We start from the raw sequence: 14266 nt of genomic DNA, 5'->3' as shown, positions 1-14266 counted from the left end.
TTGCAAATGTTTTTTTTTTCCATTACCCCCTCCCCCCGCCGGGCCTGTTGCCTGCCCACTGCCCAGTGCTCGGCCCTGGTAAGGACTCTGAGTGAACACCTCAGAGGGTGTGCTCCGCCTCCCCCGCCTGGAAACAGTTAGCCCTACCCTGAGTACTCGCACAATGTGACGCGATGAGCAGCAGCGCCATGCGTTATTACAGGAGCAGGAGGAGACCCAATGATTCAGCTGCATGACCTTCTTGCACCCTGGAGAGGAGAGGGGGGACTGCCAAACAGGTAATTGTGTGCACTTTATTTTCCACCCCTTTAAAAACTGTTATTTACCCTACTGTGCAGAGAGTGCATACATAAATATATATATTTAATTGCTCTGTCTCCCCCTTAGTGTCCCTGCTTTCACCCTCCCTATACCCCCTACTCGGTGTCCCAGCCTTCTCCCTCCCTGTAATGGCCTAAGAGTCCCTGACCTCATCCTCCCTGTAACTTCCCCTTAGCGTCCCCGACCTCACCTTCCCTGTAACTCCCCCTTAGCGTCCCCATCCTCACCTTCCCAGTAACTTCCCCTTAGCGTCCCCGACCTCACCTTCCCTGTAACTCCCCCTTAGCGTCACCGTCCTCACCCTCCCTGTAACTCCCCCTTAGCGTCCCCGTCCTCACCTTCCCTGTAACTCCCCATTAGCGTCCCCGTCCTCACCTTCCCTGTAACTCCCCCTTAGCGTCCCCGACCTCACCTTCCCTGTAACTCCCCCTTAGCGTCCCCGTCCTCACCTTCCCAGTAACTTCCCCTTAGCGTACCCGACCTCACCTTCCCTGTAACTCCCCCTTAGCGTCACCGTCCTCACCCTCCCTGTAACTCCCCCTTAGCGTCCCCGTCCTCACCTTCCCTGTAACTCCCCCTTAGCGTCCCTGTCCTCACCTTCCCTGTAACTCCCCCTTAGCGTCCCCGACCTCACCTTCCCGTAACTCCCCCTTAGCGTACCCGACCTCACCTTCCCGTAACTCCCCCTTAGCGTCCCCGTCCTCACCTTCCCTGTAACTCCCCCTTAGCGTCCCCGACCTCACCTTCCCGTAACTCCCCCTTAGCGTCCCCATCCTCACCTTCCCTGTAACTCCCCCTTAGCGTCCCTGTCCTCACCTTCCCTGTAACTCCCCCTTAGCGTCCCCGACCTCACCTTCCCGTAACTCCCCCTTAGCGTCCCCGTCCTCACCTTCCCTGTAACTCCCCCTTAGCGTCCCCGACCTCACCTTCCCGTAACTCCCCCTTAGCGTCCCCGTCCTCACCTTCCCTGTAACTCCCCCTTAGCGTCCCCGTCCTCACCTTCCCGTAACTCCCCCTTAGCGTCCCCGTCCTCACCTTCCCTGTAACTGCCCCTTAGCGTCCCCGTCCTCACCTTCCCGTAACTCCCCCTTAGTGTCTCCGACCTCACCTTCCCGTAACTCCCCCTTAGCGTCCCTGTCCTCACCTTCCCTGTAACTCCCCCTTAGCGTCCCCGTCCTCACCTTCCCTGTAACTCCCCCTTAGCGTCCCCGACCTCACCTTCCCTGTAACTTCCCCTTAGCGTCCCCGACCTCACCTTCCCTGTAACTCCCCCTTAGCGTCCCCGTCCTCACCCTCCCTGTAACTCCCCCTTAGCGTCCCCATCCTCACCTTCCCTGTAACTCCCCCTCAGCGTCCCCGACCTCACCTTCTCTCAGCGTCCCCGTCCTCACCTTCCCTGTAACTCCCCCTCAGCGTCCCCGTCCTCACCCTCCCTGTAACTCCCCCTTGGCGTCCCCGACCTCACCCTCCCTGTAACTCTCCCTCGGCGTCCCCGACCTCACCTTCCCTGTAACTCCCCCTCGGCGTCCCCGTCCTCACCTTCCCTGTAACTCCCCCTCGGCGTCCCCGACCTCACCTTCCCTGTAACTCCCCCTCGGCGTCCCCGACCTCACCTTCCCTGTAACTTCCCCTCGGCGTCCCCGTCCTCACCTTCCCTGTAACTCCCCCTCGGCGTTCCCGTCCTCACCCTCCCTGTAACTCCCCCTCGGCGTTCCCGTCCTCACCCGCCCTGTAACTCCCCCTCGGCGTCCCCAACCTCACCATCCCTGTAACTCCCCCTTAGCGTCCCCGTCCTCACCTTCCCTGTAACTCCCCCTTAGCGTCCCCGTCTTCACCTTCCCTGTAACTCCCCCTTAGCGTCCCCGTCCTCACCTTCCCTGTAACTGCCCCTTGGCGTCCCCGTCCTCACCTTCCCTGTAACTCCCCCTTGGCGTCCCCGTCCTCACCTTCCCTGTAACTCCCCCTTGGCGTCCCCGACCTCACCTTCCCTGTAACTCCCCCTTGGCGTCCCCGTCCTCACCTTCCCTGTAACTCCCCCTTGGCGTCCCCGTCCTCACCTTCCCTGTAACTCCCCCTTGGCGTCCCCGTCCTCACCCTCCCTGTAACTCCCCCTTAGCGTCCCCGTCCTCACCCTCCCTGTAACTCCCCCTTAGCGTCCCCATCACCCTCCCTGTAACTCCCCCTTAGCGTCCCCGTCCTCACCTTCCCTGTAACTCCCCCTTAGTGTCCCCGTCCTCACCTTCCCTGTAACTCCCCCTTAGTGTCCCCGTCCTCACCTTCCCTGTAACTCCCCCTTAGTGTCTCGGTCCTCACCTTCCCTGTAACTCCCCCTTAGGGTCCCCGACCTCACCTTCCCTGTAACTCCCCCTTAGGGTCCCCGACCTCACCTTCCCTGTAACTCCCCCTTAGCGTCCCCGACCTCAGCTTCCCTGTAACTCCCCCTTAGCGTCCCCGTCCTCACCCTCCCTGTAACTCCCCCTCAGTATCCCCGACCTCACCCTCCCTGTAACTCCCCCTCAGCAATCCCGACCTCACCCTCCCTGTACAGTGGCAAACGCAGATTTCTAGAGGGGGGGGGGTGTCCAAATGCTTGATTTTAGAGTAAGTGTGGCCAGTCCATGAAGAGGGTAGAATTAGCACTTAAACTGCTTTAATATGCATCATACAAAGTGTATTGTGTGTCATAATTCCAGCATATTACAGGACCAGTGATCACAGTAAGCCATTAGATGTGGCAGTAGGGCCATCCTGCCTGAGCTGAATGTTTTTATTTTAGATGTAGGCACCATTCCAAAGCATTAGAGCAAATCTGGGAGCATCAGAAGAACCTAGCACTGCCCTGGACATATATGTACGTATTGGGCTCTATAGCAGTGCATCTCTAACAGTGCATGTTTTCCAGATCTCCTAGTTGGTGCACAGGTTATTTATTACATGTTAAAAGATCCACAGGTGGTAATTATTTCATTTTTGATACTGAGAACAACATGCAGCTCTAGTAAAATTCTATTACATTACTGTTTCTATTGTGGTCATGGTGTGGGCTGGGGAGGGGGGTTTCCAGGCAGATGGAAAACCCCCCTGCATTTGCCTATGCTATAACTCCCCCTCAGCAATCCCAACCTCACCCTCCCTGTAACTCACCCTCAGAATCCCTGACCTCACCCTCCCTATAACTCCCCCACAGTGTCCCTGTCCTCACCCTCCCTGTAACTCCCCCACAGTGTCCCTTCCCTCACCCTCCCTGTAACTCCCCCTCAGCGTCCCTGTAGATCCCACAGTGTCCCTTCCCTCACCCTCCATGTAGCTCCCCCACAATGTACCTGCCCGCATCCTCCCTGTAATTCCCACTACACCCCCCTTAATTTCTCTATACTCATCATTTGCAGTATTCCTGCCAATCACACTATCACTCACACTAAGGGCCTCATTCAGACCCGCTCGCGAGCGCTTGCAAGCGGGTCGATGTTGAGGCCCTGGGCACGTGCAGCAGCCGCACTGTCCGTGTGCGCAAGCCCCAGAGCGAGATAAATTTTCTCGCTCCGGGGCTCACTACAAAAGGGGTGGCTGTCGATGGTGATCGACAGCTTGCACCATTTTGTAGGCAGGGTGGGGGGATGGCTGGCCAAACGGAGGTGTTCCCGAAGGAATACCTGCCATTTGGGGGCGGCCCCACTGACATCACTCGTGATGTCAGTGGTGAGCTTCCGGCTCTATTAGAGCCGAAAGCTCACTGGGGCTTGCGGCACACGAGACCCTACCACAAGGGTCTCGTCGCAAGCCCCGATGGCCGCGATGGTCTTAACCATCGCTACCATCAACCTGGCCGCTCGCTAACCACCTGACCACCCACAGCTTAGCAAGCGGACGGTTCTTTACAGAGAAGCGGCCGCCCTCATTCAGAGCGAGCGCTCGCATTTTGCGAGCGGCTCTGAATGAGGTCCTAAGTACCACACAGTAACCTACAGTGTTACCATCACACACTTACATTCACACTAAAGCTGTGCATGCAAGGTCAGATAAAATGCCTCAGACAGACAGACATTTTATCTGGCAAAATAAACAAAATAAGACGCTCCAGGGTGCTGTCAGTTTTAATCAATGGGTAAAATATCAAATATATGTATACAATATTAAAACAAATATTGACAGAAATCAAGGTCTATGACCATGCCCCCCCTCCTATCGAAAAAGCAGCTAAATAGCTGAAACCAAAAGAAAGATATTTTGGGGATCGGTATGGACAATATCTTGTTTTAAATTATTTCAAATGTGAAGAAACTCCTGTGTCTGCATATGTAGACGAATGTGTCCAATTTAGTCTTGTTATAATCCAAATGGCAACATGATGTTGAGACAAAGGCCCTCATTCAGAGCCGCTCGTTAGCGGCAGTACGCTCGTTCCGAGCGATGTTTGCTCATCTGCGCATGCGTACGCTTTTTAGTACGCATGCGCGAACCAGTCAGTGCGGCCGAAAATCCTTTGTACGCTATATAGCGAGTGCCTGCTATTTTGAGTGACAGAATGAGGCGTATGTGGGTGGTAACAGGGGAAGGTGCTTGAAAATGGGGAGTGGAGATCCGAACGCAGGCGTGCTTAAAGGTCAAAACGGGCGTTTTATGGGTGTGTATATTTAAAACAGCAGCGTCATTGACCACGTCACTGGGTTATTTTATAGCCAGAACTGCACGCAAATTTGTGGTAGCAAACACCAACCACAAGAATAGCGAGCAGTTCATACGCTGGTCGATGTACTCGATTAATCTAATAAATAGCGGACATGACGTAGGATGCGTGCGGCCAGGGGGCGTTTTTAACAAATAAACGAGCGTATGTTTTGCTCGTTCGTTCAGACTTAGAGGTGTGAACAGACTGCAATGTGCGTACGGATCATTTGAATAGCCACCCCTTGTTTTTAAACGAACGACCGCAAATAGCGAACGGCTCTGAATGAGGGCCAAAATGTTCCTTTGTATCACTTCAATGAGGAAAGAGAATATACAATTGCTGGTAAGTGTATTTCTCAGATAATAATGGACAATGTAATTCAATAGTGATAGAAATCTCCCAGCATAACTGATGTAATGACCTGCCTGCTCGCCCTTTATGCAGTAACTATGCAACACCGTGCTGTTTGCATCGGCGGCTGGTGTAATAAGCCGTCTGCTTGTACTAGTCAATGCGGCTTCTCATACAGCGCTATGCTGTGTAAAGCAGGCAGGTGGGCAACAGGTGTCAAATTTGAAAGCTCACCCGCTCTGCTGTCCCAAATGGCAGATTCTTCGATCTTAGGCCGGGGGGTATATAAAGTCAGTCTTTGACCGGTCAATAGGTTGGATGAACCAGAGGGCTCTACGCATTTCTCCGCCTCATATATAATCGGCGGCTTCCTCAGGAGACAATAATGCTTTTGTGCCACATCCGTTCTTATGTGTATAGCAGCCAGCTGTATGGAAGTGGAGCAAGCAATCGTTATTAGATGTTATTATTCTTCAGCTAAGTCTTTGATTTGAACTGCCCGTAAATTGTTTTCTTAATAATAAACTGTAAAAGTCCACACAAGCAAGAGGAAAAAATAATGACCATTTCTACTTTAGGGTCCATAGGGTATCCACAGGATACCTTGGGGTATAGGCGATGCGGCAGCATCGGGCACCACAGAGTTAAAACATTAGCCTCCCAGGATGCACTGGGGTCCCTCCTCTATACCCCATACCCCAGCCAAGGCCATCAGTTTTTGTCGGTGCCCGGCCAGGAGTCGGAGCACATGTAGCAGAGTGGGGCTGTTACAGCCCCTGAAGACTTTTCAAAAGCAGCTGTGGCTGTACATCTAGAGCAGTACAGCATGGACAGTCTGTTCAGACATCCATGCTGTCGCTCCTTCACCCTGCCGTTACCAGAACGCCGGTACCGATCCGGGGATGCTGGTGGGGGTCTGGGGTCACAGCTAGCGGTGACCCCGGACCGTGTCCGGATCTAAGGGAACCAGGTAAGCGGCGGGTCCCGCGGAGGGCACCCACCGGAAGACTCAGTCCCCAGGCAGGGGGCTCCCTGAGGACTGGCTTGCGAGTGAAGCCAGGTATTAACCTGCGCTTCCACAAGCCCAAGGGACAGCGGGCCGCGACTGAGCGGAAAACGTCCGGCATCCCTGGGGTTAAATGCATGCCAGGGGAGCGCGCCTTCCCTGTTTACAGCCAGTGCCTCTCTACAGGTCTGGCGGGCTGTGTTCAGCGTTCCTCCCCTGGGGCCCGTCTCCTCTCTGCTCCTCGGCGGCCATTTTATGAATGCCCACCTATGTCTCGCATGAGCCTGCGTGTGTGGGTTCATGGTCCAATTCGGTACAGAACCTATCGGCCGTGTTACAAGGGGAGCCATCATTGCAGTCTGCTAAGCGGTCTGTAGTGTCTCAATGTTCTGCATGATGGTGGTGTCATGACATTTAATGACGGTGACAATTTTTGACCTTTCAGACCAGAAGTCTAAGTCAAAAACATATACCAAACCCTATAAGGGCAGTCCGTGCAGTCTTGGTTATTGAGGATGGCAACCCCCCCCCCCCCCCCGTGGCCAAAACTAAATAGACTCCTCCGCAGGTGGATTCTCATGTTACACGCCTAGTGTGGAGTACTACGTTACCATGCCCTCCATGCCTCCTTCAAGCATGCCATGGATGATTAGGTGGAAATATGTCTAAAATCCAGTTATTCCCTTGCTGGAAGGGCGTCCAGACGGCTATGGCCGTGGGCTAGGTGTCCACAGCCATGGAGCGCTGGGCTGATAATTTGTAATTGTCTCTGGACTCTGACTTGTCGCCTGAACTGGCGAAGTTGGTAGGCAATCCCAGAGACTCAGCCACGTATATTAATGAGGCAGCCGTTTCCTCGCCAGCCGTGGCAGTTCGCCGCACCCTAGGGTTGCGCTCTTGGAAAGCGGATGAAGATTCCGAAAAAGGTTTGGAATGCTTGCCCTTTAATTGACAGCTCCTTTTTGGCTCTGATTTGGACAACATTGTGGCGACTCTGGCAGCAGCTAAGTCTGCGTGTCTGCCATCGACTGCGATCCCATCCGGGTCTGGTGCTTCATCCTTTCGGGCCTAAGGGGCCCAGGGTAAGTCCACAGTGCAGTCCTTTCCTCAGCAGTCAACAACCAGAAAATCTGCCAAGCCAAACAAGCAGGGTTAGAGCACAAGGCGTCCTACTCTCAGGTCGGATGATAAACCTTCAGCCTAAGGCCTCCCCTTGGGGGACCCCAAAGTGGGAGGCCAGCTTCTTCAGTTTTCCCAGTGCTGGTATCTGACTACCGTGGACACTTAGGTCAGAGAAGTGGTCTCTCTGGGGTACGCCCTCTCATTTCGGCGTAGGCCTCCCAGCCGGTTTTTCACTACAGGTCTTCCATCCGTTAAGGCCATGGAACTCCAGAAGAGCTGCACTCTATGCTCCGGGCTGGAGTTATACTACCTGTTCCGTTATCCCAACAGGGAACGGGATATTACTCGATTCTCTTTCTGGTACACAAACCCAATGGGTTTTCCCGGCCAAAACCTCAGGTGCCTAAACAAGTCTTTGAGGTTCTTCGGTTCAGGATACAGACCCTCTGTTCCATTATATTGGCAATGGGACCTAGGGATTTCATGGTGTCTCTGAACACTTATGAAGCCTACCTTCATTTACCTATTATCTTGGCGCAACAGCAATTCCTCGGGTTTGCGATGTTAAACCGCCATTTCCTGTTTCAGGCACTGCCCTTTACTCTGGCCACTGTGCCTCGAGTATTTGCCATACTCATGGCGGTTATGGCAGCCCACCTTCGAATGCAGAGGGTCCACCTGTTGTCCTATCTGGACTACCTCATGTTGTTAGCAGGGTCTCCAGAAATCCTTCAGCGCCATCTGCACCTAACAATATCTGTGCTGCACAATTATGGCTAGCTGATAAACAGAGAAGTCCTCCCTGGGTCCCTCACTGAGGATGCTCCATTTCGGAGCCCTGTTAGTCTTTCAACACCAGGGGATCTTTTTGACAAAGGACAATATCTCTACATTACAGATGTTGCCTTCGCAGCCGACAAGTGTCTGTGCACTCAACAATGCGGTTACTGGTTTCCATGGTGTCGATGTTCGACATGGTGGACTATGCCCAATTCCACTCCAGACCTCTGCTGCAGCTAATCCTCAACGGATAGAGTGGGTTGCCCAATTGGTTAAAAACACAGATGATTGTGCTTTCCCCAGTGGTACGTCTGTCTCTAGCCTGGTGGCTACTAACTGCTCCCCAAACAGGGTGCGCCCCTTTTCAATTGCGGACTGGGTCCTTCTAATGATGGGCGCCAGTCTACAGGGCTGGGAAGCAGTGACGGATCCACACTTTGTTCAGGGATGGTGGACGCCAACAGAATCTGCATTTCCAATAAATCCCTTGGAACTTCGGCCAGTATTCAAAATTCTCCAGCAGATAACACATGTCATCCACGGACGGTTCGTGCAGGTACAGTCAGACAACGTTATCACAGTGGCTTACATAGACTGCCCAGGGGGAAACTGAAGTCGGGCAGTTCTGACAGAAGTGTCCCGCATTCTAGCTTGGGCAGAGGCCAATCTCCCTGCCATAATTCGGCAATGTTCATGCCAGGAGGCCTCAACTGGGATGCAGACTTTCTCAGCCGTCAAGACGTGCATCCAGGGGAATGGTCTCTTCACCAGGAAGTATTTCACCAACTGGTGAACAAATGGGGCTTTTTCAGAAAAAGACCTCATGTCCTCCCGACACAACAACAAGCTGCCTGTGTACGGTTCAATCACAGAAGACGAAGGGGCTCTTCTGGTGGATGCTCTGTGGGTCAGGTGGACCTTCAGGTGTGCGTATCTGTTCCCTCCGTTTTCCCTTCTTCCTCGAATTACTCGCAAATTCAAGCAAGAAGGTGACACGCTTCTGCTCATAGCTCCAGCGTGGGCCAGACGGCACTGGTTCTCAGATTTTCGGGGTCTCTCAGTCGACACCCCGATATTGTTGCCTCTGCATATGGACCTGTTGTCTCAAGGTCCTTTCCAGCACCCAGACCTCGGTCATCTGGCTTTGACCACATGGCTGTTAAGTCAGCCCTCTTAAGGTCCAGGATTTTTTCCAGCTCTGTTAACACCATGCTCATAGCTCGGAAACCTACTTCTGCAGGGATTTACCACTGGGTGAGGCATACTTTCTTTGAATGGTGCCGTCCTAGAGGTTCTGATCCTCAGGTCCTTAGGATATCCAGGGTTTTGGCTTTCCTACAAATGGGGTTAGATCACGGTCTTCGCCTTGCTTCAATGAAGGTGCAACTTTTGCCCTGTCAGTCTACTTTTCAGCGTAGGATCGCTACACTTCCTAATGTCCACACCTTTAGGCAAGGTATACTTCGTATTCAACCTCCCTTTGTCCCGCCAGTGGCTCCTTGGGATTTGGCTGTGGTCCTGAGGGCTCTCCAAGGACTGCCATTGAAACCTCTGGGCTCAGTGGCTTTCAAATGGCTTACAGCTAAGACTGTGTTTCTGCTGTCCATTACTTCGGCAAGAAGGGTGTCAGATTTGAGGGTTCTCTCATGTCCTCCCTTTCTGATTTTTCATAAAGACAGGGCGGGGCTTCGCACTCACCCTGGTTTTCTACCAAAGTTGGTAGCTAGTTTCCACATTTAATTAGGAAATCCTAGTACTGGCCTTTAATTCCCCAGTCCTCTCTGCTGGTGAGGCCTCTTTGGATGTGGTACGTGCTCTGAGGATTTATGTTGACTATACCAGTTCCTTTAGGAAATCGGACTCCCTTTTTGTCCTCTATAGTTTCCATAAGAAAGGTTGACCTGCCACTAAACAACTTTTGGCAGGATTGATTCGCATGGCCATTTCTCATGCTTACATTCATAAGGGCCTTCTTAGACCAACCTCTCTTAATCCTCACTCTACTTGGTCCGTGGGTCCTTCGTGGGCAGTTCGCCGTGGTGCTTCAGCTGTTCAGCTTTGCAAGGCAGCCATGTGGTCTTCTGTCCATACCTTAGTCAGGTATTACGCATTTCCTGCCTTCGCCTCTCAGGATGCTTCCTTCGGGCGGCAGATTCTCCTTCCAGCACAGGAGCGTCCCCTCCTTAATAGGATACTGCTTTGGGACATCCCCAAGGTATCCTGTGGATACCCTATGGACCCTAAAGTAGAAAATAAGAGATATGGTAAGAACTTACCCTTGTTATCTCTATTTCTACGAAGTCCATAGGGTTCCACAGGACTGCCGCCCTGTCGCACCTGTACTGCAGATGGGCTTTAATCTGGTCACCGGTTTTTCCGTCTGCTACTAGTGAGAATGTGTTTCTTCTGTGTTCCAGACTTTCTTCTCTCTCTTTGTTCTCCTCCTCCGGCCTATGGCTTGTTACAAAACTGATGGCCTTGGCTGGGGGGCGGGGTATAGAGGAGGGACCCCAGTGCATCCTGGGAGGCTAAAGTTTTAACTCTGTGGTGCCCGATGCTGCTGCCGCATCGCCTATCCCCAAGGTATCCTGTGGAACCCTATGGACTTCGTAGAAATAGAGATAACAAGGGTAAGTTCTTACCATATCTCTTATTTTTCATATATATGTATATCTCTCTTGTTATTTGTGTATTTATTATTAATTGTACCCACTTTTCATATCAAAATGGATATCTAATTCCAAATTCTCAAAAAAACACAGTTATATAAATCCATTTCAAATATTTTAACATGATAACATATATATATCTCTCTCTTATATCTAAAAATTCATAAGTACACAGTATCATAATACATCTACAAATATATAATAAATTTATATATATACACACGTGAAAAAAATCATATCTATATTCATATTTAGACATCGCACCCAAAAACATGCAATGGCCTGTAGATATCTATATCAACAATTTTTTACATATATATTTAACCCATTCTATATAATAATCATATCCGGATATATCCGTCATATGATGTCACAATCGTGGGATTTTGAGGCTGTGTTCCCGGGCTGGGCCTTGGACCTGTATTACTCGTCTCAGATGCTCGCTGGAGGAGACTTGGCTTGATAAAGTTTCTCCGCATGAGAGGGTGCAGAAGACTGTTAGAGGATTTGGGTAATGCGGAAGGAGCTTGGTGCGGCTAAGGAGCCGTATCGGGACCTTGATAGCGTGGTAGTTGCTTGGTGCGACTGGATAGCCGTGGGGAGAAGGTGATAGCATGGACGCTATTTGGAGTGGCTGGTTAGCCGTGTAGAGGAGCTGGTAGCGTGGGAGCTACTTGGAGCGGCTGGATAGCCGTGTAGAGAAGCTGGTAGCGTGGGAGCTACTTGGAGCGGCTGGATAGCCGTGTAGAGAAGGTGGTAGCGTGGACGCTACTTGGAGCGGCTGGTTAGCCGTGTAGAGGAGCTGGTAGCGTGGGAGCTACTTGGAGCGGCTGGATAGCCGTGTAGAGAAGCTGGTAGCGTGGGAGCTACTTGGAGCGGCTGGATAGCCATGTAGAGAAGCTGGTAGCGTTGGAAGCTACTTGGAGCAGCTGGATAGCCATGTGGAGAAGCTGGTAGCGTGGAAGCTACTTGGAATGGCTGGATAGCCGTGTAGAGAAGGTGGAAGCTACTTGGAGTGGCTGGATAGCCGTGTAAAGAAGCTGGTAGCGTGGAAGCTACTTGGAGTGGCGACAACACCTACAGAGCGCAGTGGGTAGGCTCACTTAGTTGGACTAAGGGACTTGTTGCACTGGCAACTTGTTTCAGCAGTGGAGATCCTTTTATAGTGGACGCTGGGAGCTGGTAGGCTGAGAGAGAAGGAGAAGGCTTCTCATTGGTGGTAGTGGAGTCACATGGGCAAATCCACGATGGCCATGCCCATGGACCAGAGGACAGCGCTTCCTGGATGTGAGCAGCAGGGACCAAGCAGTCAGCAGGAGCCGGCGTGGAGGTAGAACAGCAGTGGGACCTGTCAGAGGACAACAGCGGGACCCGCCTTGAGAGAGGAGGAAGCAGCACACAGTACGGGAGCTGGAAGACACCGCGGGTCAGCGCCCGCAAAGGTAAGTGACGGGGTCTGATTCTGGGGTGTCTGGAGCGACGTGTGACAGTACCCCCTTCTTCACGAGTGGCCACCGGACCTTGGTTTATGAGGAAATTTCATATGGAATGCCTTGACTTAACGGGGCGCATGGACATCGGAAGCGTTTATCCAGATTCGTTCTTCCGGACCATAATTTTTCCAGTCGATGAGGTACTGAAGACGGTTGTATCGACAACGAGAATCTAATATTCTGTCAACTTAGAAATCCTCTCCTTGCTGTGTTTGGACACTAGAAGCTTTAGGAAGGACCTTCTGGAATCTGTTTTAGACCAGTGGTTTTAGAAGAGAAATATGGAATGAAGTTGGAATGCGAAGAAATGGAGGAAGCTTTAGCTTGTAAGCCACGGGGTTCAGGACTTTGATGATTGGAAATGGACCAATGTAACGTGGAGCAAATTTCATCGAGGATACTCGGAGTCTTAGGTTTCGAGTAGAGAGCCAGACCATATCTCCAGGTTGAAGACTTGGAACCGCTCGTCTTTTGTGGCCAGCAAATTTCTTGTACCGAGCTGAGGTTTTAGTCAGAGAGGAACTAACCTTTTCCCAGATGTTGGAGAACCGCTGAAGAGACATCTTGGCAGCAGGCACATCCAATGTTGGAAGAAGAGGGAAATCTGGCACCCGAGGATGATGGCCAAAAACTGTAAAAAAAAGGGGAACGTGGCCTGACTAGCAAGTGGAGAGGCTGTGTTTCTTTGGAGCTCCTCAGAATCCACTTCAAATGACCCCATTATTGCTGCCCCAGCTATCTCAGCAGACCCCTTTATCTCTCCTGACCTCCTGCCACCCCGCTGTACCCCTACCTGAACTCCAGGAGTGATCTCAGGCTCCAGCAGCGTCGCGGCCTACATCTCCTCCAGAAGCAGGGGGCTCAATTTTGGAGCCCCGCAGGTCGGCGGCCAAATCAGACAGTCGCCGCTACTTCCCGGTCCCCCCCTGGACTCCCCTGGTGGTGTGGGGATCTGTGGAGGGGTGTTCCATAACCCGGTGGTCCCCTAAAAGCATTCGCGGCCAGAGCCGCGAATCGCGGGAGGCCGCCATCTTGAAAATGGCCCTGGAGACCAGCCTGCTAGTCCTCTCACAGCATCCCCTGGTCACCTTCTCACTGCTGTGCCATCTCCCCCCTGCTGGATCTGCTCCCCTGACTTACTCAGCGGCGTGTTGGTCCCCAATTGTCTCACCTTCTCTGCTGGATCTTCCCTCCACTGTAATACTCTCCCCCTGTGTGTTGGCCACTTTGGATTAATAACTCTTATAACACTGGAAGTCCCTTTTGCAGTCTGTGGCCCACCAAGTACATCAACCTACACAGAGATCTAACATCAAGGGTCGCCCTCACCCCGGTTACATTGTTTTGTTGCCTGCTACTAACTAGAAGGGTGAGTGCATTCACAATGTACTGAACATTTGATTATATAAAAAGTGATTTTACGGGGGCCGTGGCTTAGCAGGTATACCAAGCAGACGTGGATAAATGTAGATCCTGTCTTGCCCACATTTTACATCAGACAGACTGTACCCTCTCTTATGAAGACCACATCTGACAGAGGTCCCTAAACCCTTTCATTCTCCGATACCGCTGGCCGGGCTGAAAAGTAGCTCTGAAGCGAGCACACACATCTGATTCCAGCAGAACCTCACTGCCGCCTATAAACCGCTCTGTGACACTGAGTTAGTTGTGTATAAAATCTGAGGCAATGACCCCCTGAGAGTGTTGGGGCATTGCCCTCTTGTAGTTCTTTTCTAGACAAAAGCCGCACAACTCCACTCTGTGCATATCTGCTACGTCCACTATCTCGAGTCCTCTGTCACTGTTCATCTAGGTCCACAGAGTTCTCCCAGTCGGCATACTTACCCCTGTCTGC

The sequence above is a fragment of the Taudactylus pleione genome, unplaced genomic scaffold (assembly GCF_031769625.1).
Source record: "Taudactylus pleione unplaced genomic scaffold, aTauple2 ptg000430l, whole genome shotgun sequence".
In the NCBI taxonomy this organism is placed as follows: Eukaryota; Metazoa; Chordata; class Amphibia; order Anura; family Myobatrachidae; genus Taudactylus; species Taudactylus pleione.
Note: the sequence above shows the minus strand (reverse complement) of the source record.